Source organism: Vanessa cardui, chromosome W (genome assembly GCF_905220365.1).
Source record: "Vanessa cardui chromosome W, ilVanCard2.1, whole genome shotgun sequence".
NCBI classification, from domain to species: domain Eukaryota; kingdom Metazoa; phylum Arthropoda; class Insecta; order Lepidoptera; family Nymphalidae; genus Vanessa; species Vanessa cardui.
The window spans coordinates 9,958,861-9,974,842 of record NC_061153.1 but is presented as its reverse complement, the minus strand read 5'-3'; the positions used below and the strand labels follow the sequence as shown (position 1 = coordinate 9,974,842).

Below are 15,982 nucleotides of genomic sequence, written 5' to 3'. Positions count from 1 at the left end.
AGCTGGTCCCGCCCTCCTCTTCCTCCCCCTGTTTCTCCGTTTCTTGGACGGAGGAGGCTCTGCCAAGGGGGACTCCACTGGCCGGATCGGCGCAGTTCTCCCTGCCAATGCGACCTATATACCTATACGACCTGTCAGGAAGAGTTCCGCCCTAAAGGCGGCCAGTTGATCTTCCATGAGGGGTCCGATTTGCTTCATGAGCCCGGCTGCACTGCTCACCTGAGGAGAAAGAGCGTGTGGAGCAACAGAAGCCCTCGGCGTCGCCGTAGTCCCCGTAGGAGCGCTCCCAGCCTGAGAGGCAGGGTCTCGCTTCCAAGATGCGACAGGGTCTAGCGCTGCAGGCGTCGCGCGCTTGTGTGTCGCCACAGCGTCGGATGGAGCCGACGGCACAATAAGAACCTGTTTCGCCTGTTTCGCCAACCGCTCAGTGACGGTTCCGAGTTCGGCTCGAAGCTGGGAATTCTCCCGCTCGAGCCTATCCACGTCGGCGTCTTTGGAGTGACGCCGCAGGAGCTCAGTAACAGCCACCTCCAAATTACGCGTGGCGTCGCGCAGGTCGCAGACGACCTTTCATCTTACGGGAGCGGTTTGCGACCTTTTCAATGGCCGCCAAGCTATTGGAATGTAGGTGCCTAGCTCGTCCGGGGGACGTGCCTGCATCTCCGCCTGCAGAACCTCGGGTCTAGGGAGGCTTCCCCCAGCTCTGGCCCCCCGGTGTCCCCGTCGGTGGCCCTACTGAGCCCAGCACAAGAGGAGAGGCTGAGACTCGAACAGCTCATGTCCAAGTCGCAGCCACTTCTCTCCTCCCCAGCGCCGACAGCGTTGGAGACAGGCGTGTCCGGGCGGGAAAATCGCCCACGTCTATCTCTTGCCAACGCTTTCCTCTCCTTAGGATCCCTCAATTGGATCCTGATCGCTGGTCTGGCCTTGTCGGCCCGCGACTTATCCCTCCCCGACCGTGCCTTAAACACCTTCGGGGGTGGCAGTACGTCACTGGTCGACTCCGACCCCTGCGATCCGTCCTCCTTTCTGACGCAGAGGCGTTTCCGGCTATCGGGCCTCGCCTGCACGTTGTCGGTTCCCCTTAGCCATTGACTCCAGGCTGCGAGCTCGGCTCTTGACGCTCTCAGCGTGCGGTAAAGCGGTATGTGTGCCCCCCAGATTTCTAGTCGGGGTGCTTGCCGGAGACCTGTTCCGGGTTGGATTGACGGCTATTGCCGCTGCCCACCTGGGGAGTTATACCTTTTATAGTACTTTCCATATCGCCTTTTTTGTGTAGCGCTATCGACCGGATACCCTCCGGCCATTCATCCTCTCGGCACGCTAGACCTTAGGATTAAGGTTGCGTATAATGGGGCGAAGTTCCAGTCTGCTAAAGCAGAGCGGAACAACGTGCATCCCCAATATACTCCACCCCGCCCTTTTCGGTCGTTAGCCGTGTCGGCGGCAGCCTCGTACCGGAATTGCTACGGTGCTGCCGCCCACACGTTTCCAGGGAGCACCACATGTAGGTGACCGACAAGCTCCCTAAAGAAGTAAATATCTATGAGAATCAGTCTTGACATTTACTTAATTGTAATAAATTCTACAGAAATTACTCTTACAACATAACAGTTCCACGTAACAAAAGCCATACGTTAGTTGGTAATGCATGCCTCAGGACATTGAAGAAATTCTCATCATCGGCATCAAGCCGCACACATCTCGTGAAACCAGGCACCACATAGTCTACATTGCCTCATGTCCAAAACTTTATCTTCTTTGCAAGCATGACAAAACCAAGACCCAGCTAATGACTACTGATATTTTTAGTAACTCCAGATTTCTGACCTCTACCTTTGGAGGTCTTTAATCTTCCTTTTGGCCTTGTAGAAGATGTGCTTACCTTTCTTGTTGCAAATACATAGATCTTTGGTTACTTGTCGTTCCCTATAATTGAATGCTTTTTCTCCTGGAGCAGCTGTGTTAATCTTAAAAATCTTTGGCGTTGGAATGAGTGTTTGGAAAGGTGACTTAGCCGCTATTGTATTGCTGGCTTTTTTATTATTTAATTTACTACATCCATAGCATAGCAGATGCCAGATGCAGATGCTTTTTCGGGTAGGTGACTAAAAAAAGACAACACGCTTTTATATGAGCTCTTGTGAATTTTAATTATATAAATTACAAAAAAATAATTATACAAATAAAAATGTGCTAAATGTGTTTCCTACCTGCCAGCTAATCTCCATAAAACCAATATAATCAACAAAAAACAAGAACATTAAACAAGTTGAGTAAAAAGTAATAACTTCACTATGGAATCCATTAAGCACTCAATTGAGGACCTGACTGAGCACTTCAACACACGGATGGCTGAATTTCAAAAATCTCTTCAGGGTTCCATCCCAGCCACAAGTCCAAACTCCAACATTGCGGCTCAATTTAACACCTTCAGAGTCTTTGTTTTATCTGCATTAGAAGGCCTTCAGATGCAAGTGGAAATATTATCGAAGCAGTACAATTCGCTGGAAATGCGAAGTAGAAGGAAGATGCTTCTGTTCCACGGAGCGGGTCGGCATTAGAAATTCGCATCCCGAATTTGATGATAGTAGGGGTTGTTTCTTAAAGGGGTTGTTCCCCTCTCTCGAAATTTACCACTCCCAACCCGCGGAAACCCATAGTTTTTTTTTAATGTGCGTTTAAAGTTACGTGTAACGGATCGATATTTTACATTATAATTAACCTTAAATCATTATTTTTATGTTTATTAGCTTTTTTCTGTATTATATTTTAACAAATACTATATTAATTTATAGTAAAAAAAACGTGTAAAAGTTTAATTTAATTTTGTAGTGAAGCGATTCTTTTGTAAAGAAAATAATAATCACCCAGAAGATTTTACGAACATGATAATAGAATACAATATAACATAAAATATAAAAAAGATCCATTTATCGCATTATTAAATTTAGTCAAGTATATATACAGATAAATGGTTCTTATAAATTTCTAAAATATAGCTATTGTTGTTTCTATTTTTCACCCAAAATTAACAGCTGTGAGGGGCACAGGAGTGGCGAAGCCACACCGGCAACAAAAATAGTATATAGTTATAGTAGCTAAGGATAGGTTAGGTTAGGTTAGATTTTATGACCAAACGCTGCGCAAGCCGAGCGAGCGAAGCGAGCGAGCCGCGGTAGCGGCCGGCGCAGCGCCAGAAATCACATTGTATACCAATAATTGGAATTTTATATCTCTCCCCTTCCAAAATTTAACTGACAGTACGAATTTTGATGATTTTAGTATTGAAATTTAAAAATTGAAAAAAAAAAAACTAATGATTTCCGCGCGGGGGGAGTGGTGGTGTAGGTACTACACCACCCCCCCTTACCCCCCACCCCTTCCCCAACCTTAAATTCGGGATGCGAATTTCTAATGCAATCCCCACGGAGCTCCTGAAGACAAAAAAGAAAATTTGCCAGTCATAGGTGTTATATCAGGCCATCTTAAGGTACCAGAATTTACCATAGAGAAGCTCAGTCGATGTCAGCGATTGGGTCATTCCTCTAGGGATAAGCCTCGACCTATCCTTGTGATATCCTTTCGTGATTTAGTGCTTCGAAACAAGATCTGGTATTCAAAAACGTCCCTTAAAAGCACAGGCGTGACTCTGTCGGAGTTCCTTACCAAGGAAAGGCATGACTTGTTTATGTCTGCAAGAAACAGAAATTCGGAATTCAAAAATGCTGGACGAAGGATGGAGTTGTTATCGTTAAGGGGTCTGACGGTAAGCGCCACCGTATCGTCACAACAGCAGAGCTTAACTCAATTAATTGCAAGCCGAATTACATGCCCTCAGCAACTAATCTTGCTGCTGCTGCTGGTACCAGTACTGACGGTGTCGACTCCGTTTCAAAATCGTCTAACTCCACTCAGGTTATGCGAAGTAAGAGGACCGTTAAAAAGTAAGTTTTCGTTTTATTAGTAGCAGTTTGTCTTCAGTCCATTAAATTGTTTTGTTATTAATTTATGCCATCTATTTTTGTTTAGTTACTATAATTATATTTCGGATAAAATTAATGTTAATTTGCTAACATGTCGGTATAAATGTATTCACACTGAAGGAATAATGTCAATTGTCAACAATCTGACGTTTGATCTGCGTTTAGTAACTGCATTGATAAAACTAACTACTGCCTATGTAGTTATCATTTTTATTTTATGAGGTAGTTTTTTTGTTTTTTAGTTTAATTCAAATTTTTTTTTAATGTAATTTCTCTATACTTACTAGCATTTTTTTTATATTTAATGTTATTAGAATTTAAATCGTATTTTTATTTTGTTTATTGGTTACTTAATGTGGTGCTTTACTAAACACTGATTTATAACTTGTTTTTTTTTCTGTTTTAATGTTGTATCCGGTTCTTATGTTTTACTATATTTATGATAAAAAAAATATCCTTGTAATTGCTTACTCACAAACGGCTGGCGGGATGGAGGAGTAGCTTATTAGAACTCAATATTCTAGTATTTTGATTTATTTTGGTATTATTATACTATTTAATTATTTTTATTTACATACATATAATATTAACTTGTATTTACATTAATAGTATGATTTCAAGCGTTCACAGCGTAAGTGACTCGAATGATAATAGTATCTATCTTAGTGACTCATTATCTAGTGATGATAGTTTTCACAGTGCTTCTCTTCCTCTGAATTCTCTTTTAGACTCAACTTTCTCCGGTGTTTCTAGAAACTTTAATGTAGTGCATATAAATGCACAGAGTATTCCATCTCATTACCCTGATTTCCTGTCCTCCTTCTATAGTAAAAATATTCATGTCATTCTTGTATCCGAATCTTTTTTGAAACCAAGTTTACCCTCGACGTCTTACTGTTTGCCTGGCTACCATCTGATCCGGAACGACCGAACAGGTAAAGGTGGTGGTGGTGTGGCAATATACCTCCGCAGTCATATCCCCTTTACAATTTTAAGTAAATCTCCTTCACAATACTCTGAGTCATCGGAACACATCTTTATTGAGGTCTTATTCGGTCATCTCAAACTACTACTGGGCGTATTTTATAGTCCGTCACTCAATATTAATTATTTTAATAATTTTGAAATGTTATTAGATCAATTTAGAACTTCTGTCGATCACACGATAATTATGGTGATTTTAACAACTGCCTGATTAAAGACGACCAACGTGCCCGACGACTTAAGAATATAATCGATAGCTATAACCTTAATGTACTTCCAACGAATGCGACTAATTTTTTTCCGAATTGTTCTCCCTCGCTATTGGACTTAATGGTTGTTTCCTCTCTCAGTCATGTTGATGTCCATGGTCAGTTTCCCGCAGAGGCCTTTTTTTTTTTTTTTTTTAATGGTTGGGAAATCCATCATGGAGACCCTCCGCTCTGGGGGAAGAGCGAAGGGTACTGTCAGACTCCTACTGACTAAAACCCAACCCGTGTCCTCCAATTGCCCATGTGTCGGAAGGGCGGGTATCGCCGAAGCATTCGTCGCACCCCTCCGACGGGCGTTGGCGCGCCTGATGTAAAGAGTCAGGCGTGCCCCGTCACTCACTGCGGCTGTCCACCCGGCCGCAGGACTCCACTACGAGGCGCGCGTGCGGAACACGACGCCGCCGCCTCGAAGCCTGTTGCTGGTCGGACGGCGAGACGCCCCGAGTCTGCCGTCCGCAGGCCACGCCCTAAGGTGGTCGTAAGTCGGCGACCACCCTGCGACGCCCAGTTCGTCTGCTGCGGGAGGAGAGAGAGGAGGCAGCCTCTCTCTCCCTTTCTGCCGCCTCCTCGCGAGCATTACTTCCTCGCAGAAGGTGGCGACGGCGCTCCACCCTGCCTCGCTCCGCACCATCGCAGAGACGACGGCCGGAAGCGAGAGGTTTCCCGCAGCGACACCTACGGCCGCGACGAGGTCACGGCGCTGCTCAGCCCATGCTGGGCACTCCGCCAACGTGTGCAACGCCGTATCGTCGCGACCATCGCCACAATGGTGGCACTGGGACGTCGGCTCCCGACCTATGCGACACAGGTACCTACCGAAGCATCCGTGTCCAGTAAGCACCTGCGTCAGCCGGAAGCTGAGGGCGCCGTGGCTCCTAGTGAACCACTCCTTCAAAACGGGCCTCACTGCCGCAATAGCGACGGCTTGCCCTGCCGTGGGTCGCGCCAAGCGCGTCTCTCCCACTCCGCCACTGAGACCTGGCGGAGCTCTGCCCTGCGTGCCTCGATCTGTCGAGGCACCAGGTGCTCACCCCGCTCGACCGCCTCCGCGCGCCACCAATAGAGCGACGCGAGGAGCTTAGCCTCGAGGTCCCAGGGCGGCGATCCGGCTAGGAGGCTCGCTGCCTCGAAGGAGATCGTACGGTATCCCCTTATCATCCTGACGGCCATCGCGCGCTATGGCCTTCTCAGCGCGGCGACGTTGCGGGCCGTCAGGGCATCCGCCCACACTGGCGCGGCGTATAGCGCCATCGATCGTACGACCCCCATGTAGAGCCTCCTGCATGAGGAGTTGGGTCCCCCCAGATTGGGCAGCAAGCGCGAGAGCGCTGAAGCGGCGCCCAACAACCGGGGGGCGAGCCGTGTGAAGTGCGGCTCGAAGTTCCACCTACTGTCGAGGACGAGTCCTAGGTATTTCATCGTCGACTCGACAGCGATGGATACCCCTCCTACCATGATGCTGGACCCGGGAGGCGGCTTCGTCCTCGGCCCGTGAAAACACAGGGCTTCCGACTTGTGCAATGCCACCTCCAAGCCCAGCCGCCGGATCCTTCCCACGGCATGCGCGACACCAGCCGTCGCGCGTATGGCCGCCTGCCGGTACGTCTTTCCACGTGCTGTAACCAGCGTGTCGTCGGCGTAACAAATGACGCCGACGCCGTGGATGAACGCACCGCGCAGGGCCCAGTCGTACCCCACGTTCCACAGGAGTGGACTCAAAACGGAACCCTGTGGAACGCCGCACGACGTCTCTCGACGACCCCACCTCTCGCGACCCGGGTACACGACCGCTCGGTCCGACAGGTACGCCGCGACCACGCGTTGGAGGTAGCGCGGCACTCCGTGGTACCGGAGTGCTTCACGGATGATACTCCAGGGCAAGGTGTTGAAAGCGTTGGCGATGTCGAGCGACACCGCCAAGACCACCTCACCCCGGGCGACTGCCTCCTCCGCGAGGGTCTTCACGCGCATGATCGCGTCGACCGTCGAACGCCCCTGGTGGAAGCCGAATTGGTTCTCCGCCAAATCCGGCCCCACCCTGGTCATGTGCTGAACGAGGCGACTGGCGATGACACGCTCGAAGATCTTACACACCTCGTCCAGCAACACGATCGGTCGGTACGCAGATGACGAGTCTGCGGGTCGTCCCTCCTTCTTCAGCAAGACCAGCTTCCCGGTCTTCCACCGGCTTGGAAACTGGCCTCGCTCCAAGCATGCGCTCAGCAGCCCTGAGAGTCGTGGCCCGAGTTCTCTCAGGGCAAGGACCCATGCTTCCCGCAGAGGCCTTTTCCTACCCCGACTTAGTTTATTTATCCTATAGAATTCGGCCTCCGCGAGCGAAGCCAACTATAGTGATGCGGCGTAATTTTCAAAAGCTTAATAACACCAATTTCATGAGTGATCTAAACAATATCGACTGGACTGCTATTTATAATGCCAGCTCAATTGATGAAAAAATTAGCATATTTAATTCTCTCTTAACCGATTTATTGGATGTACATGCCCCATTAAGACCTATTAAGCTTAAGCACTGACCGGCTCCTTGGCTAACTCAGGATATTAGAGCACTCGTGGCTAAGCGTAATGCTGCGAAGGCTAAATATAAAAGAAATCCAACTACTGACAACTTGGAAAAATATAAACATCTACGAAATCGTTGCAATAAACTATGTCGTGATGCTCAGCGTAAGTTTATTGCAAATGCTATTGATAATAGCGGTACATCCAAGGTTTGGCGGTTTTTGAAATCGCTGGGAATCGGTCGTCAGCGGGAAACCATTTCTTTTAATATCGAACGTGATGATCTTAACAGACACTTTCTTTCTTCTTCTTCTATAAATATGTGTGACAAACTTAATACAATCAACTTTCTTAATACATTGCCTATCCCTGATAACCCTCCTTTCCAATTCAGCTCTGTCACCATTAGCGAGTTAAGGAAGCACATCCTTAGTATTAAATCAGACTCAACTGGCTGTGATGAAATAAGTCGAAAACTGATTCTCCTTACCCTCAACAATATTTTACCTATTTTGTGCCATATATTTAATTACTCCCTGTCAACTGGTACTTTCCCTTCTATTTGGCGCAAAGCTCTAGTGATTCCTATTCCTAAAGTTTCCAATCCCTTGTTACCTTCTTATTTTAGACCTATATCTGTGCTTCCTTTTCTCTCGAAGGTGCTAGAACGTGTAGTCCATTCTCAACTAAGCCAATTCCTCTCTATAAATAAAATCCTCTGCCCTTTCCAATCTGGGTTTAGAAAAGGCCATAGTACAGTTACAGCTCTCACCAAAGTATGTGACGATATACGTAACGGGATTGATAACAAATGCGTAACTATACTAGCTCTTCTAGACTTTTCGAATGCTTTTAATACTATCGACTATGACATATGCTTGGCAATCCTTGAATCTCTAAACATAGGTTCTATTGCTGTTGATTGGTTCCGTTTTTACCTATTCAATCGACAGCAATGCATAAGGGCAAACGGTAAGTCTTCATCTTTTTTAGATATCCCTTCCGGTGTCCCACAAGGTGGTGTACTCTCTCCTCTTCTCTTTTTTATTTTCATTAATACTCTCTCTACACTTATCCCTTCATCCTATCATCTATAATTTGGTAAAGATCAGTGAATGATGTAGATCTTACGGTCTCCAACTGAATCCAAGGAAGTCGCAAGTAGCTGTTTTTGGCAGTCCTAAGCTTCTGTCGAGGGTCAAATCCCATCTCCAATCATGCTTGATGGCCACACACTACCGCTGCAAGAAACTGTTAGAAATCTTGGACTACTTCTGGATGCTTCCTTATCCTGGGAACCTCAGGTTGCAGAAATGAGTCGTAAGATGTATGCCATCATTGGTTTTTTAAGGCGATGGAAAAATCTACTACCCATCAAGGCTAAGATCAGCTTAGCCAATGCATTTCTTTTTCCAATATTAGATTATGCCGACGCCTGCTACATTGATTTAACTGAAGACCTTCTGAATAAATTAGAACGGCTGCAAAATTTGGCCATTAGCCATATTTGGCCTGCGTAAGTATGATCAAGTTTCGCAGTATCGGTCTCAGTTAAAGTGGCTGCCAATCAGGCTTCGAAGAAACTTGCACGCCTTATCTCTTCTCTATGCTATATTATATGTTGAGCATACACCACCTTACCTTAAAGAACGCTTCAAATTCCTTGGGTTTGATAGCACACACAACCTGCGTTCTAGTGAGGACAACAAACTTGTCAAACCCTGCAGTCGGACACAAACCTACAGTAACTCTTTCACCGTGAAAACCGTCAAACTCTGGAATGCACTACCCACTGATATACGGCAGTCTAAATCCTTGGCAATATCTAAGCATCGTTTGAGAAACTATTATCTGTCCATATCTAAATAATGCATGCAAGTATGTTATAATATGTAGTTTATATTTATGTATATATATTTTGATATATATTATATTTCTATGTATGTATTATTGGTATGTAGTTATGTGTAGTTTATTACTATACCTTAGTATAAATATTATTATATTGTACTTTTCCTCATTTTTTCATATATTTTTCTTCACTTACCTGTTTTCGTTCTAAGCTCCTATCACCAAAGGTTGTCTACCTGTGAGAGATCGCTATAAGCGATAAGACCGCCTTTGCGCACCATGTACTTATTTTATGTTTTATATTTCCTCTTTTTTTATCCATGCGTTGTGCAATAAAGCATTTTAAATAAATAAAATAAATGCCCGTGCCTTTTTTTACATTTTATATTAAACATTTTGGCGTTTGATATTTTATACTAAACATCAGCAGATATTCGCTGGATTTCATTCTTGTCGTCTTCTTGGGAGACGTGGCCCACATTGACTTTTTTTTTAATATTTTAAAATAATACATATAACGGAGGGGCATGTCCAAGTCCGTTTTTAAAAAATATGACGTCAGCATAGCTGACGTCACGAGTGTCATCTTCAGTGGTATGAAATAAAACTCAGGAAATAATCCTCTCTGTTTTATTCTATTTATTTATAATATGAGGCGGTCCAATCGCTCCGACGACGGCTCGACCAAGCCTGTCGATACCGGGGGGCGCTTGATCTTTTATAACAAAAATAGGTGGGTAGACTTATGCACTCAACATAACAGCTGTCTACAAGCACAGAAATATTTCAGACTAATTTAACATTTCAAAATTCACTAAAAATTATAAATTTAACAATCAAACAGTTTTAAATTATTAAAATAATCATTTCTGGACACGTATTTTTCTTAAATTCGTGGTTTCGCGCCGACACGGCTATTCTGACAAGCGGTGCGCGCTCTGCACCTGCCTAAGTTGTGCGATTGGAAATCTGTGCATCAAAAAATATTTTTGAAGCAGGTATCTGTAAGCAACACATCATGTTTGAAATGGTTTGAAATGGCACACCTTTGAAATGGTTTTGTTTTTGTTTTTATGGAATAGGTTGGCGGACGAGCATATGGGCCACCTGATGGTAAGTGGTCACCAACACGCATAGACAATGACGCTGTAAGAAATATTAACTATTCCTTACATCGTCAAATTGCCATCAACCTTGGGAACTAAGATGTTATGTCCCTTGTGCCTGTAGTTACACTGGCTCACTCACCCTTCAAACCGGAACACAACAATACAGAGTACTGTTATTTGGCGGTAGAATAACTGGTGAGTGGGTGGTACCTACCCAGACGGGCTTGCACAAAGCCCTACCACCAAGTAAAACAGTACACAAAGAAATCTCTCATGCACGTTTATTGTAATAAATATGGGCAGATTTTACGCATACTATATGTATCATAATAACTATTAAAAGTTCTTGTAGATCTGTGGTGAATACATGGCTACCACGGCTCCACAATTCTCCCAACGGTATCTCATGGTTCACTGTGGATACATCAAGGATCCGTGGGTAGCACGAGGGTAACACGTGATTAGCTCAGAGGTATTACTCTCAAACCGGTGTGTACGTGTCTAGTTATGGTTTTTTTTTTATGGCATAGGTGGCAAACGAGCAGGAGGCTCACCTGATGGAAATTGACTACCACCGACCAGGAACACCAGGGGGCTTGCGTTGCCGGCCTTTAAAAAAGGAGTAGGCTCTTTTCTTGAAGGTTCCCATGTCGTATCGGTTCGGAAAAACCGCCGGCGAAAGCTGGTTCCACAAAGTGGTTGTGCGAGGCAGAAAATGTCTAAGAAATCGCGCTATTGTGGATTTTCGGACATCAAGGTGGTGCGGGTGAATCTTAGAATTTTGACGAGATGTCCGAAGGTGAAATTCAGCAGCCGGGATTAATCGGAACAATTCCTCGGAACATTCCCCGTGAAAAAATCGGTAGAAGATGCAGAGTGATCCGACATCTCTTCGCAAAGCCAAATGATCAAGGAAATCGTCGGAAAGGGCTTGATCGTCGATAACTCGAGCTGCTCTACGTTGGATGCGGTCAAATGGAAGGAGCTGGTACTGGGGAGCATCCGCCCAGAGGTGGGAGCAGGCCGAATTTGCACCTTGTAAAGTTTTAGGCGATGGGCCGACGTGAAATACTGTCTCGCCTTGCTGAGCACACCCAGCTTTTTTTGAAGCCAATTTGGCTTTGCCTTTCAATTGACCGCGGAACCGAAGCTCGAAATATCAACGCCAAGTATTCCGATACTACTTGTAGCGGCTATCGAAATGTTCTCAAATCGTGGAAATACGACAAATGGTGTTTTTTTAGCGGTTAACGCGCAAACTTACGTCTTTTTGGGGTTGAAATGGACTAGATTTAGCGGGCCAATTCGACACTTCGTTTAACGAAGACTCGATTTCAGACACAAGTTTGTTCCGGTTTTCTTCGACGTTTTCCCGAGAAATATTAGCGCGGCCGGTGTATAAGGTGTCAACGGTACTGTCGTCTGCATAGCAATGAATGTTCCCGATTAGCAACAAATCATTGATATGCAGAAGAAACAGAGTGGATGATAGAACGCAGCCTTGTGGAACACCAGCATTGACGAATTTTAAGTCAGAGCATGCACCGTCGACAACAACCGTGATGCTCCGATCTGCCAAAAATCTGGTAATCCAATTGCATAATTTCCCGGGAAGCCCATAAGAAGGAAGCTTCGAAAGAAGCGCTTTGTGCCATACGCGATCGATGGCCTTCGCTATGACCCAGCTGGCTGCTAATGCTTCCCCCTTGCTCTCAACTGTTTCAGCCCATCTATGAGTAAGGTAAACTAGAAGATCACCGGCCGACCGACCCCAACGGAAACCGTACTGGCGGTCGCAAATCAGCTGGTTCTCCTCTAGATACCGCAGGAGCTGGCAGTTAATAAGGGACTTCATTACCTTGAAGAGCAAGGAGGTGATGGCTATAGGCCTATAATTGGACGGATCTGAGCGGTTGCCTTTTTTAGGGATCGGGTGCACCAAAGCTGTCTTCCAGGAATTCGGGACGACGCCTAATGTGTAGGATTGCCGGAAAAGACGCGTTAAGACCGGTGCCAACTCGGGAGCACATGTCCGTAGCACGATTGGAGGGATGCAATTCCCTAAGATAGCCTTAGCGAGAGACCAGAACGCACGTGTTCCTGAATGGAGGCGCACCAGTCTCTCGCCAATTCTGCCAATGTACTCCGTCTTCGCCCTAGCAATCACGTTTTTGATGGACCTAGAGGCTGAGTTATATTCCTTTTTGAATGCGCTGGTATTTACATCACGACACGCAGATGGATTTGCCCAGTTTTGATAGCGTTCCCACTTTCAACTTGATGCCGTTTTGAAGAAGCCACCAAACCAAGACTGGGACTTGCCACCGATGGGTACTGCAGAGTAAGGAATAAATAGTTCCACACCCTGAAGCACCACATCGGCAACAGAGTCAGCAGCAGCGTTCGAATCATCCGGCGAGAAACAAATCTGACTCCATGGGTAAGATGCAAAAAAAGACCGCATCCCATCCCAATCTGCTGATTTATAGTGTCATACTCGGCGGCACCCAACAAAGCGAGGCCGTGAGTACCGTACAACCGGCACTGTACTCCGGACGAGACAGTGGTCCGACGAGCCCAGAGGGGTCGACGATAACCTGATAGCCATCCAGATGCGAAGTCAGCAGAAGGTCCAACAGGGAAGGTGTATGATCATCCACATTCGGTATTCGCGTTGGCGAGTTGGTCAGTTGTGTCAGATCATATGCTAGAGCGAAGTCCAGAACAGATCTACCCGCATGATCGGTGGTGCGTGAGCCGAGCCATTCAGCGTGGTGGGCATTAAAGGTGCCCAGAATAATGATATCTGCGGATGGAATCTGCTGCAGCACGGAATCTGTAGCCAATTGGACGTGCTCAACCAGTTGGTCGGTTTCGGCATTACCGCTATGGGACCTATAAAGGCACGCATAGATTCGCGGATGGTCATCGCAGTCTACACGCGGCCAGATAATCGATAGGTCCTGTCCTTCAAGGCTGCCGAGGCGTCGAGCACAGATATCATCTCTGTGCCCTTATGTTGCAGAAGTCCACAGCGAGGGTGGTAGGGGTTGCCTTATGATGCCTGCTCCGCTTGCCTCGAACAGTGGCGAGCGCAAAATTGCCCCCCTAGAATTCGGAGGGCAGCCTGGGCATCCCTGCTCAGGTGGTGTATGTCCTGAGCATGGATGCCCAGAGAGGGATTCTCCTCCGCTGTCGCTGATGGTACCCTCCTGGGGTAATTTAACCAAATTCTGCACAACCATCAAGTTTTGGGGGGAGGGGGGTTGGTCCTCCGGAACTCTCACTTACCGGACGAAACGCGGTAGCATAACTACCACTTTACGCCGATTTTAAGTGAGAGAGTGGTACTTCCCCGGGCGTGCCGGCCCATTCGGCTTTAACCTGAAGTTATACAGCGTGGCACTACCACTATAAACACCATTAGTGCTGCTTTTTTGGCGGTAGGCAAAGAAAAAGTTAACACAGTTCTAAGAATATATATTTCGTTTTATAATTACATTTTCAAGTTTTCAACACTTTGTTTAACAGTTTTATATATTTCTAAAGGTGATTTTTACTTACAAGTGTTATTTCAACTGATTGAATGGATATAGCACTAGTTTAATCATATTAACTGCATAGTCCTGCTGGCGAATTGAATGTCAAACACATTTCACTAAATTCTAACCATATTCTGGAAACATGGCAAACTATTATACCGTCATTGAGTCTCAAAAAGCACTAGAAGCAACTCTATTTAAGAAGATGTCAGAATTTGAGAAGCAGCTTAAGTCAACGGCAGTGAGTGGTGTAACAATTGGCAGTCTTCATGACGAATTTAGTTGCTTCAAGAAACAAGTCTGGACAATTCTAAACATATTACGGCAACAAATTTCTGACATACACCGAGTGGTTGATAATGTTGAGATGAGGCATAGAAGGAAATACCTACTATTCAATGGAGTACCCGAAGCTGGTAAGGAAAATCTTCCAAACACCATTTCTAACATATGTATTAATAAGCTTGGTGTAAATGATGCTACAGCTGATAAAATTATTACCTGTCACCGCCTAGGCAAAAGCACTGAGGGTAAATCTCGACACATTCTTGTGAGATTCAGCAACTTGAATCTTAAGGCATCTGTGTGGAAGAAGAAGACAGGCCTGAAAGGTTCACCTTATGTCTTATCTGAATTTTTAACTCATCAGCGTCAATCACTGTTTCTCCTTGCACGTAGAACTCTTGGAATTAAGAACTGTTGGACTTTAGAGGGCAATGTTATAATTAAGCTCCCCGATGGCTCAAGACATCGTATAGATTCTGAAGAGAATCTCTCTAATCTGACTGCCTCTATTGATATAGCCAGAGAAGTAACTCTTCCAAGTAGTTAAAAAGTACCACCTTTGACAGATTCTGGCTGATTTGGCTGATTCTTCTATGCGTATCGGCCTACGGATGAACTTGGATAAAACCAAGGTCATGTTCAATGAACATGTTCTACCGGAACCGACTACGATACATGGTACCGTCCTCGAAGTTGTTCAAAAATATGTCTACCTCGGGCAGACTCTGCGATTAGGTAGAAACAACCTTGAGGACGAGGTGAATAGAAGAATTCAGCTGGGTTGGGCAGCGTTTGGGAAGTTACGTCGAATCTTAACATCGTCGATCCCACAGTGCCTTAAGACGAAAGTCTTCAATCAGTGCGTCCTACCCGTCATGACATACGGAGCCGAAACGTGGACATTCACGACAAGGCTGGTCCACCAGCTTAAAGTCGCTCAGCGTGCTATGGAAAGGGCTATGCTCGGCGTTTCTTTGAGGGATCGCATCAGAAATGAGGTGATCCGTCAAAGAACCAAAGTCATCGACATAGCCCACCGGATTAGTAAGCTGAAATGGCAGTGGGCTGGTCATATTTGTCGTAGAACCGACAACCGTTGGGGAAAACGTAGTGTAGGACGTCCTCAGGCACGGTGGAGTGACGATATACGCAAGGCGGCAGGCAGGAGCTGGATGCGAGTAGCCGGAGAAAGACCACAGTGGCGTGCACTGGGAGAGACCTATGTCCAGCAGTGGACAAAAATAGGCTGTTGATGATGATGATGATGACCTTTGACAGAAGCAAGCAAGACCAAGAGAGCAGCCAGAGTTAAAAAATGATACTTAATTTCTTATTGAGTTGAAATGTTCTTAGTTGTTATTATTTCATATGTGTTTCTTTCGTATTTTCATTTGATTGTGTAATTTTATAGTTATTGCTAACACTCAATTCACAAT

The 15,982-nt window shown here is 45.7% G+C and overlaps 1 pseudogene; it reads left to right on the top strand.

Annotated features, from left to right (window-relative positions):
* The first annotated feature begins 2,226 nt into the window (after positions 1–2,226).
* Positions 2,227–3,951, top strand: LOC124542582 (annotated as a pseudogene).
* Positions 3,952–15,982: the final 12,031 nt, after the last annotated feature.